Below are 17369 nucleotides of genomic sequence, written 5' to 3' on the forward strand. Positions count from 1 at the left end.
GCGGCGAGTTGGAGGGCAACTCGACGAGTTAGATCGCGAAGTTGAGATTCTCTGAATTATGGAACTCGAAGAGTTGGTGGACCAACTCGGCGAGTTGAGCCAACCAGAAATTGGCTTTGACTATGATGTTGACCTTGACCTTGACCGTTGACCTGGGTTGACCCTTGATTAGGGTTAGGAGTATGTAATGGTAATTAAGGAAGGTTGTTATGTGTAGGAGTTGAGGAGTTGATCCCGTCGTCAAGGGCAGTTCAGACATTTCACGTCATTGAGGCGAGTTACCCTCCAGCAGAAGTGGGTCTACGGCCACAATGTCGGCCCACTAGTAGGAGTTGTTTGATTAGATGATTGTCTTTGTGATAATTATCTAGGTTTGCTACTACTTGATATGTTTTATGTGTTAGCATGATATGATGATATGTGATAGTAGCAGTAGGGGGAATAGTGATGGGTTTTAGGTGAAACAAATAAACTATAAAACAATTCCTAAGTTCACATGCAACCTACTTTGGATCTATGTTTTAACTATTGAACATATAACTTTGAATTGCAAAACAAGAACCCTAGAGGAGAGAGGCTATTTTCGAAATTAACAAACTAGGTTTTTAGAATTACATACCTTTCAATTGTTATAGCAAACAATTGCTGATCCTCTTGAACTTGATCTTCTTGGAAACCTAGCACCACAAATGTAATGCCTCTAATGGAGTCACACCCAAAAGCTAGCAAGAAGGAAACTTGAAGGAGAGAGAGAGAGAGAGAGAGAGAGAGAGAGAGTAGGGTATGCAAAATCGGCCCTAGGGTTTCACAAGGGAAGGAGTGGCCGAATTTAGGAGCTGGGAGGCTCCTTATATAGCTGAGGGATCTAGGGTTTAGGGAAAACCCTAATACTCCTTTGCTTGGGGCCTAAGCTATTCCAAAGGCCTTATCCAAGCCCCTTGGACGAAATCCTTAGGGTTTCCCCTATATATTTCGTCCACCTCCTTCCAAGGAGGTTCTGGAGCGTTCCACTCAACTATTTGATAATTACAAACTAGTCCCTACACTTTATAATTAATACAATTAACCCCAAAATTAATTCTAATTAATTTCTGGCTAACTATTAATTAAACCTTATGATTTCTAATTAATATATTAATCTTTTAACATATTAATAAATCATTTATATTAATTTATTAATATTATAATAAATCAATATCTCTCCTTTCATAATTTCCTTGTCCAGTTGCTAGGTTTGAGGGCAACCCAAAAGGACTGTGCTGCTATCAATTCAAGTACATACCAATTATAGTTATGGGCTTACACACCTAATCCAACAAATAGTCCCCGTGACATGGTCGTAAGGACCTGAGGGTAGGTTGGGCACCCCAGAATTTCCTTACAGGGTAGGTCAAGCACCCCAGGACTGCTTGACATGGGTAGGTCAGACACCCCAGGAAATGTCTGGCAGGGTAGGTCGGGCACCCCAGAATTTCCCGCCAGTATGTGTGTTGTATGGTATGTGGTATGATGGGGGAACTCACTAAGCTTCATGCTTACAATTTTTAGTTTTGTTTCAGGTACCTCTTCATCGAAGGGGAAGGAGACGGCACGGTAGCAGCGCATCGCACACATGATTTTTTGCATTTTGAGATCCATGGGATTGTACTCTGACATTATTACTATTCTGATGATATGGTTGAGACATGTGACCATGCTTTATGAAATGATATGAATCTAAGATGTCTTCCAATAAACTATTTTATAAGTTACTTAATTAAAAATAAAATTTTTGGTCTTGAAAATTGGGATGTTACAAGTTGGTATCAGAGCCTTGGTTTGAGGGATTCGGACGCACATTCGGGGGTGTCTGGACTAAAATCGAGGGTTTAAAATATCTTTACAAGAAAATAATTTTTCTAAAATTTAAAATAAAAGGAACTTTGAAAAGAACAATGTGTGTGATGCGTGCAACCGGCCGAGCTCAAGTAAGTTTTCCCCTAGATACACATACATGTTATGCTATGATGTGATATGATTATGAGAGCTGCATGCTAGATTAGGGCTAAGGATCTAGGAATGATGGCTTATATTCCTGTTGTCTTTATATGAGAACTGCATGCTAGATTAGGACTAAGGATCTAGGAAGATGCCTTATGTGCCTGCTATACGTGCTTATTGAGTTACATGCTAGAACTGATTAGTCAGCAATATGATGGACTGAATAGGGTATGCTTGGTATGGTTACTCAATGCTCTAATGCTGCTTGCTTTGTGCTTTTATGAGTTATAGTTATCTTTAGCTAACTAGTAAACGAATACGTTAAGTTACATATTGCGAGGACTAAATAATTTCAGAAGGTTAGGACTAGCCCTATTGCGCAGCTCTTGTTTGAGTCCAACCGTTGTAGAGTAGAACCTCTCATTCGAAGAATTATCTGGTCTTAGTGATATGTAATGGTATTCGCAAGCTAATTAGGTAAAGGTGGCAGGAATTCCTTATACAGCTGATGGCGTAGAGTAGGTCAGAGGGTTACCCTAGGGTAAGCCTAGGATGAGATTAGTGCAGTGAGCAGTAGTAGTGAAAGGGACTTGGTGAAGTCAAGGAAATCATTGAGGAAAGTACGGATAGATGTGGAAGGTAGTATGGCCCGTACTACTGAAAGCAGAGGATCTGTACTCGAGTCAATGAGGGATGAGATAGAACCAGGGAACTTGTAGTATGTGAGACCTCCCGAGGTTATCTATGACCCTGACGATTATGTGTTTTGTTTCAGAATGGTGATGATTACGCGACACGGAGGAGGAGGTTCATGATCAGGATCACGTTCAGGATCAGATTCTGGTTCATGATCCGAGCCAGTGGATGAGGGACTACGCGAGTTCATCGCGTCTGAGATCACGAGAGGCATCCTTGAGTGGACCCCGGTGATTTTCGGGTCAATCAAGGAAGGGATTATCGAGCTGATGGAGGATCGCCTCAGGACGTTTAAGAGTGACTGGGCGTCTAGCCAATCAGGGGTATGCACACTGTCCTTTAAGGACTTCAGGAGATGCGATGCGCCAGACTTCCACGGGGTGATGGACCCCATTGTTGCAAGGAGATGGTTTGCAGACATGGAGTCTGCCCAGTTGACGAGCTTCTGCCCTGAGCGGTCGAAGGTCCGGTACGCTGCAGGATGTTTGAGGGACAGGGCTAGAGATTGGTGGGAGTCAGTTGGTGATTCTTTGGGAGCCTTAGCCATTGAGGCTATGACATGGTCTGACTTTGTGACCAGGTTTAGGGCTGAGTTTGCGCCGGCTGTGGAGCTTCAGCAGCTGGCCAGGGAGTTTCTTGACATGAGACAGACTACTGAGACGGTGGCGGAGATTACCGCCAAGTTTCAGGAGAGTGCCTTATTGGTGCCTCAGTATGCAGGAGATGAGGAGCTGCGGAAGACCCACTATCATGACATGTTGAGAGCTGATATTCGGGAGCATGTCAGCTACTCAGGATGCCCGACCCTGGATTCCATGATTGCCAGGGCGAGGGAGAGGGATATTGATTTAGAGCACCTCAGGAAGAGGAAGGCAGAGATGGAGCAGGTTACTGGGGTTTCGGGGAAGAAACCCAAAGGATCCGACACTAGGTCAAAGGGCTAGCCGGGCCAGAGCCGTTGCAGGAAATGCGGCAGGCCGCATGAGGGAGCTTGTAGATTGGGGTCATCGGGCTGCTACAAGTGCGGCAAGACGGGGCACTTCAGCAGGGATTGTACTGCCCCTACCCCCACATTCCAGAAATCAGACCTGATTTTCTTACATTGCAATCAGAAGGGCCATAAAAAGGCCGATTGTCCGAGATTGACAGCAGCAGCAACGCCAGTGGTGATGCCAGCTCCAGCGACCCTGCGGATTACTGATGGCCGGCAGGGCAAGTCAGAGGCTCCAGTGGTGAGGAGACGAGCCTTCCAGTTGACTACCGAGGAGGCACGCGTAGCACCCGATGTGGTAACGGGTATGATTTCTTCTCCCTAGCTCTTATTATATGTTGTTTATGATATTTATGTGTCATGTTATGTGTTTTGTTTAGGATCGTTCCGTGTGAATAGTATTCCAGTTCAGGTGTTGTTCGATTCGGGTGCTACCCAATCATTTGTCTCTCTTGAACTTAGCAAGAGGTTCCCTGAGTTGTTGGGCATGTTGGATTGCCCTCTAGAGGTTGAGATTGCTGATGACTGATCAGTACGAGCATCAGAGGTTTTCAGAGATTGTATTTTGAGGTTGTTCGAGGAGCGCTATCTGGTAGATTTGGTTCCCATACCATTACGTGGGAACAAGGTTATCATCGGTATGGACTGGTTGAGCCCTAATGGGGTTGTGATCGACTGCGCGCAGCAGTTGGTATGTGTCAGGACCCCAAGTGGAGGAGAGCTGGTGATTCAGTGCAAGAGGCCACATCGTGGACCAGCCTTATGCTCAGCATCGAGGGCTAGGCGCTACCTTTAGTAGGGTTGCGCAGGATATGTCACCTACGTCATGGATACCCGGGATGCGGGCAAGGGGACTGTGAGCGATGTGCCGGTGGTGCGAGAGTACCCGGATGTGTTCCCAGAGGAGTTTCTTGGGATACCTCCGAAGAGGCAGGTGGAGTTTAGGATCGACCTGGTCCCTGGTGCGGCTCCGATAGCCAAGGCACCATATCGGTTGGCTCCTCCCGAGATGCAGGAGTTGTCTACACAGCTGCAAGAGTTGTTAGACAAGGGGTTCATCAGACCGAGCAGTTCACCCTGGGGAGCCCCGATTCTGTTCGTGAAGAAGAAGGACGGGTCGCATCGGATGTGTATAGATTACCGGGAGCTGAATAAGGTAACGGTGAAGAACCGTTACCCACTCCCAAGGATTGATGATCTATTTGACCAGCTGCAGGGAGCATCTTGGTTTTCCAAGATAGATTTGTGTTCAAGATACCATCAGATGAGGTTCAGAGATGAGGATATACAGAAGACTGCTTTCGGACTCGCTATGGCCACTACGAGTTCGTGGTGATGCCCTTTGGGCTCACCAATGCTCCTGCCGCATTCATGGACCTCATGAACCGCGTATGCAGACCGATGCTGGATCGGTCTGTGATAGTTTTCATTGGTGACATCTTGGTTTACTCCAAGACGCAGGAGCAGCATGAGGAGCACTTGCGGGAGGTGTTGGATACCCTGAGGAGGGAGAGCTTGTATGCCAAGTTCTCCAAGTGCGAGTTCTGGTTGCGCGAGGTTCAGTTTCTGGGGCACCTTGTCAACCAAAATAGGATTTTGGTCGATCCGGCCAAAGTAGAGGTTGTGATGAGATGGGAGGTTCCGAAGTTTCCATTTGAGATTCGTAGTTTCCTTGGATTGGCAGGCTATTACCGGAGATTCATTCAGGACTTCTCCAAGATAGTCGTACCTTTGACCCGGTTGACGAAGAAGTCTGTGGTCTTTCATTGGGGGCCTGAGCAGTAAGCAGCATTCGAGACACTGAGACAAAGGTTGTGTGAGGCGCCGATTCTAGCCCTGCCGGAGGACATAGAGGATTTTTTGGTATACTGCGACGCTTCCATTTCAGGCTTGGGCGCGGTATTGATGCAGAGGGGGCATGTCATCGCTTACTCTTCGAGGAAGTTGAAGTCTCACGAGGCGAACTATCTGACGCATGATTTGGAGTTGGGGGCTGTAGTTTTCGCCCTCAAGATTTGGCAGCATTACCTCTATGGGGCTCGTTGTACCATCTACACTAACCACAAGAGTTTGAGGTATCTCATGGATCAACCGAATCCGAATATGAGACAGCGTCGGTGGTTGGATGTGATAAAGGATTATGATTGTGAAATCCTTTACCACCCGGGCAAGGACAATGTGGTGGCCGATGCCCTGAGCCGCAAGGCGGTAGCGGCTCCGATACGGGATATTGGTCTGAGGATGACAGTGATTACTCCACTTCTGGAGAAGATCCGAGAGGCGCAGGTAGAGGGTATGAAGGAAGAGCGCCGGAAGTGTGAGCGGGTCATAGGACAGGTGGCCTCTTTCGACATGAGAGCCGAGGGTTGTTAAACCTGCATGGGAGGGTTTGGGTTCCGTACTGGGGTGAAGTACGACAGATTCTGATGGATGAGGCCCATAAGTCGAGGTTCTCTATGCATCACTGGGCGACGAAGATGTAGCGGGATCTTCACCCTGATTACTGGTGGCCCTGCATGAAGCGGGACATAACATGGTATATAGAGCGGTGCTTGACCTGTTGGAAGGTCAAGGCCGAGCATCAGAGGCCACATGGCAAGATGCAGCCGCTAGATGTTCCCATGTGGAAATGGGAAGATATCACCATAGATTTCATTACAAAGCTTCCCAGGACCGCACGTTGAGTTGATTCGATATGGGTCATCGTGGATCGGTTGACCAAGAGTGCTCATTTTATCCCGATCCAGGAGAGTATATCGGTCGAGAAGCTAGCCGAGATTTACGTGTGTGAGGTAGTGGCACGACATGGGGTGCTTGTATCGGTGGTGTCAGATCGAGATGTACGTTTTACTTCCAGATTTTGGAAGCGGTTTCACGACGATCTGGGTACTCGTCTCCATTTCAGCACCGCTTTCCACCCCCAGACGGATGGGCAGAGTGAGAGGACAATACAGACTCTCGAGGACATGCTTCATGCATGTGTTTTGGATTTCGGTGGCAGTTGAGATATGTATCTTCCGTTAGCGGAATTTTCGTATAACAATAGTTACCACGCCAGCATAGACCGGCCTCCCTTTGAGATGCTCTACGAGAGGAAGTGTAGGACCCCAATACGTTGGGGCGAGGTCAGTCAAAGAGTAATGGGGAGTACAGAGGTGGTACTTAAGACTACTGAGAGGATCCAGCAGGTCCGGAGCAGGCTTCAGACTGCTTAGAGTCGGCAGAAGAGCTACGCCGACAAGAGGCGTTCAGATTTGGAGTTCCAGGTGGGCGACATGGTCCTCCTGAAGGTGTCACCTTGGTAAGGTGTCATCCGGTTCAGGAAGCGGGCAAACTGGGCCCCAGGTATATCGGTCGGTTTAGGGTTTTGGCCCGGGTGGGTCGAGTTGCTTACTGTGACACCAGTCAAATTTTGGTCAAAAATGAATTGATCAATAATCATAATTGGGATGAACCAAGTGGTAGAGTTTGTAACAAGGTTTCCAAAAACATAAAGAACACTGAAATCCGAGTTATTACGAAGAAGTTATGACCAATCGAAAATCCGCGTCAAAACCGATAAAACACTGTTCAGTGTAAAAAGTGAATTTTCGATAAAAGGCTTTTTAGCCTTAACAATCTAAATGAAACTTGTAGAATATGTTAAACCGAGAGCGTTCATGAAAAGAACGTCAAAATCTGACTTCGTATGAGGAAGTTATGATTTTTCGAAATTTCGGTTTAGCAGTAGACAGCTAAAAATTCGAAATATAAATCGATCGATATTTAGCCGACGCAACTTAAATGATAATCGAAGATCTCGTCAAAAGTAGCACAACGGTAAAAAGACAGACGAAAACGGACGTCGGACGAAGAAGTTATGAATTTTTAACGGATTCCCGTCCCGGTCTGTTTAAAATAATAATATTAAAAATAAATTCAAAATTAGCCGACGAAGTCTAAATGAAAGTCGTAGAGTATGATTTTACCTACACGTGCATATAAAGAACGCCCAAAACGGAGCTCGTATGTGAAAGTTATGATTTTCGCACGTTTTGGCACAAAAATAAAGAAAAATAGGAAAAACCGGGCAATTTCGCATGCCACGTCACCCTCGCACGTGGCAGCTGCTGAGTGGACCGAAGCCATGCGTGGCACCTCCTGATTCGAACAACTCCGCGGTCCAATCCTACTCCGATAGCCTCGCATGAGACACACCGGACCTCACCCTCGCATGCTCCTCGGATGACCCCCTCGCATCGTGGCATCCTCCCATTGGACCCAAGATTGGTCCAATCCGAAGCTGCCAGATCCGAACCGACAGTCCGAACCGAAGCCTCGCGAAGCCACCTGTCCGAGCCGAACCTCCATTTTGCCACCTGTCCGAGGCACGTGTCTCGCTTACCTTGCTCCGGATCCGAAGCTGCGGACTATAAATAGCGTGCGAGCCTTCTCGGATGAAAGGACTTTTTCACCCCATTTTTCACCCAATTTCACATTTTCACCCCCTCGACTTTCTCACGACCCCCCAAGGCCCCGGTATCGTGTCTAAAGCCCGAAGCAAGCCCCGGAGCCCCGGAATTCTCGAGAATTCATCCTCTCTCCTGTCGAAACTCTGCCCGATTTGAGCCGGTTTTTCGTCAAACAAACTCTTTTCCGGGAAACGAAACGCTGCCCGAATCACCGCTTATCAAGTGAGTTCATACCCCTATAATTGACCTTTTTAATGGTTTTTAAATGCTTTTTAGGGGGGAATACAAGTTTAAAACAATAATAAATTGTGTTAATAACTGTGTGTGATAATAATCACACAGAAAGTTTCCGTATGCTTTTAAGAATTACCAAATACTTCCAAAATAACGTAAAGCCATGTTAAATTCTTTGAAAAATGTTTTATAAACTATTTCAAATTATAAATGCCAAAATCATGTTTATATATGTATAAATATATAAAAAAGACTTGAAGGGCTTAGGACTAATGAATTATCTTATATTCTTTTCCTTGTTTGGATGTGGAATTAAGGTTGTGTTATTTGTCCGAATGTCGTTTCCTTCTTAATTATATATATATTATACATATATGAGTCTAAAAGGTTACTCCTTTTAGTATCATTACCTTTGTATCAGGCTGAGCAAATGTGATATTCCATGAGAATTCATGCTAATCAGATAGAACATATAAATTATAATAGGTATAATTTATGATTCAAAACTAAATATACAAGTATGATTCACGACTGTATACTTCCCAAGGAAATTACCAAAATTTATTCAACTATACCAAGATATGTATAATACCTTTAATATACGAACAACATATTAAAGAAGTAAAGATACATCATAACTAGTTTGCATTAACAAAGGTACTATACAGAGTACCGGGGTTAGCAAACACGTGGTAATGTCGGATTTGCATTAGCAAAGGTACTATACAGAGTGCCCGAGTTAGCAAACACGAGGTAATAATACACAATTCCGGGTTTGCATTAGCAAAGGTACTATACAGAGTGCACGAGTTAGCAAACACGAGGTAATAATACACAATTCCGGGTTTGCATTAGCAATGGTACTATACAGAGTACCAGAGTTAGCAAACACGAGGTAATAATTCATGATTTAAGTATACTAGAATACACTGTTTTACAAGAAACTAGGGTTTTGATTCAAGAATATACTGTCAATCATTATTTCAGAATGATTGGGTTTTCAAAACTAATATACATGTAACGTTTAATATGCTTTTTATGATACTCTATATTCAGGTTGTTTAATTCATTTCAGACAACATAGGAAAGTCCTGACATTATAACCAGAATCTCCAGCCGGGGATCGAAACAAGTGTGTGTAGATCTATATCGAGATTGACAACCCTGCACTCAGGCTGCTAGCTACAGTCCGGCATACACGCCGATGAGTGACAATTGTTATCACCAGTTTAAACGCCCACAAAGCGTTTGTTTCAGACCATCCGTCATAGTATGGTTATAATAACTACTCATTAAAAAGATATTAACAATACGTTTAGTGTATAAACAAATAAACGAAAGTACACCTTCAAAGTACCAGTTTATAGAATACAAAATACAATGGTTTAATACAGTTTTCATTAACATCTGGTGGAGCCAGGCACACTCTCAAATACAAGTTTTCAGAAAGGAATACAAAAATACAAAACAGTAATACAAAGAGAACGGTTTATGGGATTAAACCACTTATCAAATGGAACTTACTCATTCAATCTCTGTAAACTAGTATAACATAAAAGACCTTTAGTGGTTAATTCTATAATTCCTTAGTTATTACATCATAGTTATACATAAGTAATATCCGATTGACAGTGAAATGTGTGACTTCCGCCTTACTTCCTGTTCCTTGTTTGGTTGTGGGCTTAGGGCAGATGCACCCAATTGACTTTCCATTCGATATTGTGTTATGTATAATCAGTATAAACTAAGTAATTACAGAGGGAAACTATTAAGGTTATCAATCTAGCACCTCAGGAAATATAGGATTTCCTGGAGAAACTAGTGAACTTATTCAAAGAACTTAGGATATACTTAACAGAACTAAAATACTTATGAACTCACCAGCTTAAATGCTGATCTACTCTTTCCAAATAACTTGTATTCTCAAGAATCCAGTAGACAGGTACACTCCCGAAGCTTTTGAGAAGACTACCTAGTACCGTACCGCGACTCTTGTCTTCTGCTGTACCTACTTTAGTGTTTGAATATGTAATGTTTAAACACTTATGTAAAACTTATACTTATTAATGAAATGGTTGTTTGTACTTTGATTACTATGTTACATGTGTTGTGATACTTACCTAAAGTCCTCCACCCCCGAACGTTTCCGCCGTTCTGGTTTGGGGGTGCAACACTTACCGGTTGGACCTTCCAGAAGAGCTTAGCCAGATCCACAGCATTTTCCATGTTTCTCAGTTGCGGAAGTACTTAGTGGACGATTCAGCAGTAGTACCCCTTGAGGATATTCAGGTTAATGATAGCCTGAACTATATTGAGCGACCAGTAGCTATCCTTGACAGGAAGTCGAAGGATCTGAGGAACAAGAGGGTGGAGTTGGTAAAGGTGCGGTGGCAGCACCGCAAGGGGTCAGAATGGACTTAGGAGCCGGAGGACAAGATGAGGGAGCACTACCCCGAGCTTTTTAGGGATGCAGCAGCAGACTTCGAGGACGAAGTCTAGAATAAGCGGGGGAGATTTGTAATGTCCACTTCCCGGTACGTATTTTAATTTAAGTTTTTGCATTTTTACTCTGGGACTCGACGGGTTGGAGGCCCAACTCGTCGAGTAGATGTGAGTTTTGGGACGCGGGTGGAAGAGTCTACTCGCCGAGTCGGAAGCCCCGACTTGACGAGTAGACCTGTCTGGATGAAACCCTAAATTTGAGGGTTTGCACCCTATTTAAACACATTAAGTGGCCTCCACTCCAGCCTCCATCACCCTCATACCCCATTCTCAAAACCCTAATCAGTTGTGAGTGTTCTTGAGCTATTTTGGTGCCATTTTTGTGATTTGAAGCTTGGAGAAGGAAGGAAAGGCTTGGAGGTTCAAGAAGAAGGCAGTAGATCCAGAGTCTTGGCTGCATTTCCAGCTTGTTTGAGGTAAAAAGCTTCAACATTGACTTTCCGTTTGTTAGATCTTCTTTAGGGCTTGAATTTTGTCATTTTTGGGGCATTTCTAAATCACTTTCGGGCGTAGAGTGTATAGTAGAGTGATGACTTCAGATCTTGAGCCTTGGAGGGTCCTCATGGCATAAAGGTGCCAACTTTATGGCCATGAGAGCCCCATGCATCATGTAGACTTCATTTTTGGGCCTTTTGAGCTTGAAGACCCATGCATGGACGTAAAGTTCGTGACTTTATGTGTTATATCGACCCTAGGAGGTCAGATCTACACTTTGGATGTAATGAGCTCCACTGAAATCGACTATATGGACATGGACTTTGGGGGACTCGCCGAGTTGTTCGTAGAACTTGGCGAGTCGGGTAATGGTTCCCCAACATTTTCTATTTCTGAGGAATCTGGTTGGGTCTAGAAGAGGACTCAACAAGATAAACGTGAATATGGACTTGAAGATCACAGGACTCGCGAGTTCAAGGATGAACTCGGCGAGTTCAAGGAAATGTCCTGATTGATATGAAGATAAACTCGATGAGTCCAAGGAAGGACTCGACAAGTTCAAATGGAAAGTCTCGATTCTGTCATAAGGAGAAACTCGGCGAGCTGGAGGGAAACTCGACGAGTTATATCGCGAAGTTGAGATTCTCTGAATTATGGAACTCGACGAGTTGGTGGACCAACTCGGCGAGTTAAGTCAACCAGAAGTTGACTTTGACTATGATGTTGACCTTGATCTTGACCGTTGACCTGAGTTGACCCTTGATTAGGGTTAGGAGTATATAATGGTAATTAAGGAAGGTTGTTATGTGTAGGAGTTGAGGAGTTAAGAGGAGATGATCCCGACATCGAGGGCAATTCAGACACTTCACGACATTGAGGTCAGTTACCTTCCAGTAGAAGTGGGTCTATGTCCTCCATGCCGGCCCACTAGTAGGAGTTTTTGATTAGATGATTGTCTATGTGATAATTATCTAGGTTTGCTACTAATTGATATGTTTTATGTGTTAGCATGATATGATGATATGTGATAGTAGCAGTATGGGAATAATCACTGTGACACGATCGTAAGGACCTGAGGGTAGGTCGGCCACCCCCGAATTTCTCGACAGGGTGGGTCAAGCACCCCAGAACTGCTTGACATGGGTAGGTCAGACACCCCAGAAAATGTCTGGCAGGGTAGATCGGGCACCCCAGAATTTCCCGACAATATGTATGTTGTATGGTATGTGGTATGATGGGGGAACTCACTAAGCTTCGTGTTTACAGTTTTCAGTTTTGTTTCAGGTACCTCTTCATCGAAGGGGAAGGAGCCGACACGGTAGCAGCGCATCACACACATATGATTTCCGCATTTTGAGATCCATGGGATTGTGTAACACCCATAAAAATCAAGCAAATTTAAAACTTTTTCAAACATCCAATGCCATTAGTTATTACAAAAAGGTTTTTTTAATAGTTTAATATCAGAGTATCCCAGAAACCATAAGTCCAAATCACGAGGATGTGTACGGTCACGCCTTCGCCTTGCGAAAATCATCAGAAGTACCTGAAACAATAAACTAAAACCGTAAGCACAAAGCTTAGTGAGTTTCCCCCAAAATACCCCCACACAAAACAATCATAAATACAAATACTCATGCCTTGCCCAATCAGCCTCGGGCTGGAATACCAGTATGTCGGGTCCAATCAACCATCGGGTTGGAATACCCAAGGTTTGTTGACTTACTGCATCAACCCTACCGCTCTTCCCGAGCCTCCGTGCCTACAGCTTACAGCCGGCCTGCACCGGGTATCTTGGCCTTCCGCACAAAGCAGTACCACCTCAACCCAACCAAACACAGTATGTCGACATATAAACAATCAGGATCAAGTAGGCACATAATACATGCAACAACAATAATACAGCTCACCACTGTCTACTAATCCTCTCACCACATACAGTCCCGCCACCAGCTACCCCCATAGAATGCATAACCATAAGTAACCCGATGTAAGATAGCCACCCGAACAGATAGTCCTACTCTAGAGCCACAACCAAACAAGGAACAGGTAAGAGAGCCTAGACCAAGAGTTTTCAGGCTATCCTACATAACCACCGACAGTCCCTAAGGGCACTCCATAGATGATAACCAACAGGCCCAGCTAACATACAGTTCTACAGGTTGTTACCACAAAGCAACATACTCAATACCATGAGACATATGTAGCTGATCACTACAACATATCAGCATACTCAATATCAGGAGACAGATCTAACTGTTCACTATAGCATATCAGCATACTCAATACCAGAACACAGATCTAGCAAATCACTATAGCATAACAATATACTCAATACCAGAACACAGATCTATTAGATCACTACAACATAACAGCATACAAAATATCATCAATCCAAAGAATGCATAACCGTATATACTCAGAGGTGAGATAGTCACCCGGACAGGTGACCCTACTCTAAAACCACAACCAAACAAGGAACAGGTAAGAGAGCTTAGATCAAGAGTCCTCAGTCTATCTTACATGACTATATACAATCTCTAGGGCATCCTTCTACTAACAGATAATCAATACTAGTGGGCCGGCCTTGGTCCCTTAAACCCATGGGTATAGTGAGGCGAAACTCACCTCACACTGCTGACGTCCCGCGGATAAAACTCCAGCTGCTGGTTGACAAATTCCCAAGCTGTCAACATCAAAACAACACCCAATTAATAATTGGGTTCCAAGCCCAAGGTCCGACTCACACTCCATATGGCCCAATTTTCCAAATTAGGCCTAGACATATGGCCCAATAGTCAACCAATGGACCAAAGCTCAACCAATGGACCAAAGGACCAAAGCTCATCATATGGCCCAATATGGCCCAATTTTCCAAATTAGGCCTAGACATCTACTTGGTCTTACCCTAAGGCTCATCCAAATATTTTAGTCCATTTACTTGTTCTCGGATATCCTATCAGTAGCTCAATCACCAAAGTCCAATAGAAATGCCCAACTCAAGGCCCAAATAAAATTAGGGTTTTCACATGAAATGACGATTAGAGTTAAGTTTTCTTACTTAACCCATTAAGGATTTAATCCATTAAGTCTAATTTTTCCTTAGGTTAAATTGTCAATGATTATCAATTAATATTTTAAGTTTATTAAATAATTCTCATGCGTGTCCCGATAAATTCCCAAAATTAGGGTTTCTTGACATTAGGGTTTTTCAAACCCTAATTAGGGTTTCCAACCCACATACTAGCCCATTAGTCAAATGGTTGGGCTTTTAGGTTAATTAGGGCTTCATTGGGCCCATTAGGGTTTCGCTAGTTGGGCACCACCCACTACCACCTTGGGTAGTGGTGGTCAACGGCGGCTCACGGTGGCGGTTATGATTTTTGACTAGAAAATTTCCAAGTATCCCAAACGAATCCAAACACAACAAGCACACCGCCACCCAATACGGCGGCGGGTGGCGGCAGGAGGCGGCAGCCACCACCTCACGGTGGTGGTTTTGAGTTTCTTTATTATACAAGTCTTTAATTACATTTTACAATACTTAACCCAAAAATAACACATCTAAATAAAACACACACACACATAGCCACCTTGTGGTGGCCGGCAGTGGCGCATGGTGGCAGCCACCACCTTATGGCGGTGGTGGTGGCTATTCTCGTGAGTTCCGGTCAAACGAAGCCTCATACAATACACACACAGAACACATACACAAACACTCAACAGCGGCAGCGAGCGGCTGCAGCTAGGCGGTGGTCGGAGTGCGAAATGGTGACAATCGTGTGGCAGCGACCGCAATGCCCGGACAAGATTCAGAAGGGATGGAGAGGTGTAAGGGAAATCGCAGCAGCAAAACACGCACACACGAACACGAGTTCCACGCAGCGCCGACGACTGTCGTGTCGTGCGGCTGAGGATGGCGACGAAAAAGAAAGAGAACGAGCGGAGAAGGCAGCGGTCGTCTCATGTTGTCACCGACGGCTAGGGTTTCGATGGTTCACAACAGCAACTAATCCCCGACTTTCGTGCTCTCATCCCGACATAGAAAAGATTTGCTCCGGCGGCTGGCTTCAGCGGTCCGATGGACGCAATGTCGGCAACGGTTGTTGTGGCTTGGTGGTTTCCGACCTCCACAATGGAGGTGACGGCGGACGGAGGTTGGGGGTATAAGGGTGGCGGCTAAAGCATAAGATTAGGGTTAGGGTTTTTAGGGGTAACCATTTAAATGAGAAGGCACAAGGGAGGGGTGACGGGTTTCAGCCCCGCCTCCTCCAATTCAAACTTTTCCCCCTTTTTAACAAGTTCAGTCCCTCCATCCCCTTTTCTTTTCAAATTAAGCCCATTAATTACCAAACAGCCCCTTGCTTCTAGATTTCATCACAATTCAAGTCCCAATGTTACAATATTGCCCCCATTTTCATGAAATTATAACATTTAACTCCGCCGCTAACACTAATCAATTAATACGGACTTAGGGCTAGAATGAAATAAAATATAAAACGTATCTCGATACTTTAGGCTTATTATTTATTTATTTACCTACTTATTTTATTTATCATTATTATTATCTTTATTTATTTTATTTTATTTATTTATTTATTTATTTATTTTTAAACTGAATGTTACAGATTGTACTCTGACATTATTACTATTCTGATGATATGGTTGAGACATGTGACAATGTTTTATAAAATGATACGAATCTAAGATGTCTTCCAGTAAACTGTTTTATAAGTTACTTAATTAAAAACAAAATTTTTGCTCTTGAAAATTGGGATGTTACAAATTCCATCCATAATCGTCACAACCACTACCTTCACAACCACCTCATTCGCCAGATTTTGTTTCTGAAACACAACCTTCACCACCACCACCTCAACTAAAAAAATGAAAAAAAAAAAAAAAAACGGCCCGCCCTACTACCCAAGGAAGGGTACCATGTACAAAAGAGGAAGAAGAAAAGCTAGCGGAGGTGTGGGTTTCGGCTTTCCAAGACCCAATTGAAGGAGATAATTAAACCTTCAATTGTTCTTGGGAGAAAGTTCGAAGCGCGTTTTATGCATTAACGGAAAGTGAAAGTCGGAATCCCGATCAAGTTGGCTCAAAGTGATGTGATATTCGACTAAAATGCACCGAATTTGGAGAAATTTACAACAACCTCCAAAACATACGCAAAAGCAGGTCAAACGATTTTGATGTTTTCAAAGCGGCCTTGGATCAATTTGAAAAAACAACGCCGACCCGCAAACCTTTTCCATATGTGAAACCATGGCTAAAATTGAAAGATACTCAAAATGGAAAGAGCAAACGGAAGGAGCTTCACAAACCCCTTCTGGTTTAAAGCGTTCAAGAAACCTGGATGCAACTTCCCAACAATCGGACGGGCGAACACACATCGACATCAACGATGATCCACTCGATCTTAAAGACGAGCAACCTCTTCGTCGGTCGGCTGGAAGAAATAAAGCAAAAAAAAAAAAGCGAATTCATCGGCTTCGGGTTCTAGTGTTATCGATCATTTTGGAGAGAAATTTGAACGATATGTCCATATTCAAGAAACCAAAGCGGAGATGTTGAGTCTCGTGGAGCAAATAATGATAGAAGCGCAAACATCATTCCAAGAGGCACAAACAACGCTTCAAACAAAAACCGACATGGAGATTTTAAAGATGAAAGTGGACGATCTCGAAGGCGAAGATTTGAAGATTTTTCTCGCGATGAAAGAATCAATTCGAGACTGATATAGGAATAGGGGGCAATTTTTTATTTATGTTTGATATTTTTAGGTGATTTATTTTTATTTTTATTTTTATTTTTTATTTTATTTTAATTAATGTGATTTTTTTTAATGTAATGTGGTATTTTATATATATATATATATATATATATATATATATATATATATATATATATATATATATATATGTGTGTGTGTGTGTGTTTTATATATTTTTGAATTAAATTTAATTAAAAAATGAGGTGGAATTGTGTATTTAATGCTAGGTATCCTATGGTTAGTAGTAGGGAGTGTGGTTATGATGTGACATCCATCACTATAATGGTTAATGGTGAGTATAACT

At 43.5% G+C, this 17369-nt stretch overlaps 1 long non-coding RNA gene across 2 annotated transcripts; it reads right to left on the bottom strand.

Moving 5' to 3' along the window:
• Positions 1-12710: 12710 nt before the first annotated feature.
• Positions 12711-15469, bottom strand: LOC145105776 (uncharacterized). Of its 2 annotated transcripts, none has more exons than XR_013707407.1 (3): positions 14883-15469; positions 13918-13975; positions 12711-12835 (listed from the first exon to the last, which is right to left on the bottom strand). It is a non-coding gene; the product is annotated as an uncharacterized LOC145105776 (long non-coding RNA). The 2 variants fall into 2 exon arrangements; XR_013707406.1 differs by lacking the exon at positions 12711-12835 and adding an exon at positions 12889-13110.
• Between the last annotated feature and the right edge of the window lie 1900 nt (positions 15470-17369).

Source organism: Lactuca virosa, chromosome 1, assembly GCF_052849685.1.
Source record: "Lactuca virosa cultivar CGN04683 chromosome 1, Lactuca_virosa_CGN04683_v6, whole genome shotgun sequence".
NCBI classification, from domain to species: domain Eukaryota; kingdom Viridiplantae; phylum Streptophyta; class Magnoliopsida; order Asterales; family Asteraceae; genus Lactuca; species Lactuca virosa.